Here is a 2,927-nt window from a genome sequence, read left to right as displayed (position 1 = left end):
CTCTGCCTCTGATTCTGGTTCATCTTTGAGATCAAACCTGATAGAAAAACTCAGATTTAAAATTGAACATTGTCATGGATTTATGCTTGGATTTTTGACGCTCAGCCATTGAAATTTGTATTTAAGTTTATGATTTTTGCAATGTATATTTTTTCCCCCCAAATTGTTAAACAAAAAATCTCATATAAAGTAGAAATAATTCCACAGTACATTGCAGTGGTATCTACCGGGTGCAATAGGAATATGATTACTCTACAGCTGGTCCTCACTCCCTATGTACTCTGCAGCTGGGGCAGACTGTGACAGACTGCTGCACCCTTAAGGCACCAGGGAGCATTATCACAGATCCTTGCTTCCAGCAGCTGTAAGACTCTATAACCACCATTCTTCCCAACAATCTCAATAAGTTGTTACATTCATGTGGATTTTGCACAGTTTCTATCTTAGTCAGTTAAATAATATCCTGCTGTCATTTTGCACATCTCTGATGTTGCTACTATTTTCAAATATCCATTACTGTAAAAATGTCCATAGTGTTTGGAATCCAGTTTGTGTGGTCTGTTTGTGTGTTTCCTTCTCTCCCCCACCAGGAGGTGCCCTGTCTTCGGTGGGCCTCCTTGCACACCTGCAGCTCATTGGACCATTATCTGGAGGAGTATTTGAGCAGTGGACTGTCACTACCTCGATGCCAGAGTGTTTGCTGGTTTTGGGTACTCTAGCCAAGCTGAGATTAACAGAGTCTAACCTGAGCTTTGCTTCTCTGAGACTTATGTTTTTTTTTATCTTTGTTCTTCGGCAGGAAGCCTTCCTGTTTAACTGGATACCTGGACCTTCTCCCCCTGGAAGGAAAGCCTGAGTTCACACTGAGCTGGGGAAAACCTCCACATGACCCGTTCAAGTTCCCATCGGAAATGTGACAGTCCGCTCCATTACTCCTCCGGGTCGAACGTTTGTCTACCTGTCCACTCTCCAACGTGTTCCCTATTCTCTGGATAATCCCACACAGACTTGATTCAAGGATTGATAAGAGCCCCCTCAAACGTGATTCCCTCTCCTGCATAAACTTAACAACATCCAAGATTTCCACGGTCCCTGAACTGATCTCTGTGATCTCCCCTCCTCACTACCAGTTCCGGTTCACCAGTTCACTGAGCTCCAGACTAGACGGCAGTTCTCATTTACCACCAATAAACTTGTTGAACTTTTCCCCTGGTTCTCTGAGTGGTTACTCTGCATGTGGGTCAGATTCCTTAAACCGATCATGACACATAGCTGTATATTGGTTATTGATTCTCCTGTTGCACAGTTTTATATTGTTAAAACACTTTACAGAACAGTATTTTATTGTTTATCTTTTAACTCTTCACTAGTATGTTATTCTTATACATTTTCCTAAGGTTCACATTTGTGTGACCAGTTTTTCTATAATATTGTTGCTGCTGTAAACACCAGATATTTCCCCTTGTGAGACAATAAAGGGATTTTCTGTTCTTCTATTCTATATCGGAGGCTGGTGCCATAGGACCAGTGCCAGATGGTTATTGCAATTCCAAGTGGGGACAACTGTAGCTCTCCTATACTCAAGATTTATTCATGTCTCTGCACTCTCAGCAGCCCAGTCACTCTGCACTTCTGTGTTTTCCTTGGACTGTCCTGCGGTGCCTCTGTGTCCTTGGATTATCTGGTTCCTTTTGAGTCACTTGCCAGCAGCCTTAAAAGTACCTGCTTGTCAACCTTCAGACAACTTTTTGAGTTTTAAATGTGGAAGCCCTTCCGTAGAGTCTGTATCAACTTACAGTGACCAGCCATTAATGTAAAGATTCTTCTGTAAGGGTCAATCTGTTCTTCTTTCAAGAAAGAATAGTTCTGATCTTAGTCATCAAGATTTAGAAAATGTAAAATGGTGAGTTTGTCCAGGTGGATCCTGTTGGAACCGAGATGCTCTAAGCAACAGGCTAGTTTCATTAAGTTGCTTCTGCAGCAGTGACTTCCTGTTTGTGAGAACCCACTGATACCACACTCAGGTGCCTCTGTTCAGCCTGGATGAAGCACCAAAGGAGGAACAGCAGCAGCTTCATCACTGCTTCTTTGGCCATATATAGTGAACGGTGTGTGAAAAGAGCTATGGACAGCTACAGCTGCTGATCTCACCTCTGAGCTGTGCTCAGTTTGTCATGTTCTCCACACAGGGTGGTTTTAGAGCGAGAGACTTCCTCTTCTCTATGCTCACACGGATCCATGCTGCTGAATTCAGATCCACATCAGACTTACTGGCATTTTCTACCTTCACCTGCAAAGGACACAGCAATCATTCATGTGCTCATCAACTCTGATTATCCATTACATAATTTGTGCTTTAAACATATAAATTTTCCCTCCACATATCAACTCTTCTGCTCTGCCTTCTATCAGTGCCAGTTGAATATAGTCAGTCATCAGTGTGAGGCAGAGGAAACTGACATTAGCTGCTGTACTTTGTAAAAGAAAAGCTGTGTGTTTACAATTTTAAGGAAAGAACAGAGTTTGAAACACTATCTAGACTATCTCTGCCAGATTCTGCCTGGATGAGATCACTGAGACACACACTTTCACTAACACTTCCCAATGTATATATATATATATATATAAAATGACTATAAAACATGATGGCAAGTGTAACAAAATGTAATGTTACTCAGACCAGAGAAATGGCTCCGGTTACATACAGCAGCCCTACCGGGCTCTCATCATCAGTAAGAGAGCCCCAAATAACAGAATCTTTATATATATATATATATATATATATATATATATATATATATATATATATATATATAATACATATATATATATATATTTAAAATTAATAGAGACTGTTAAAATGCTTTCAGCAGACAGAGCAACCCATTTAGAGCATTAATTATACCAAGATTGTAAAAAATATATAA

Source organism: Cyprinodon variegatus, unplaced genomic scaffold (assembly GCF_000732505.1).
Source record: "Cyprinodon variegatus isolate N-32 unplaced genomic scaffold, C_variegatus-1.0 Scaffold142, whole genome shotgun sequence".
Classification (NCBI taxonomy): domain Eukaryota; kingdom Metazoa; phylum Chordata; class Actinopteri; order Cyprinodontiformes; family Cyprinodontidae; genus Cyprinodon; species Cyprinodon variegatus.
This window is presented reverse-complemented; position numbering follows the sequence as displayed.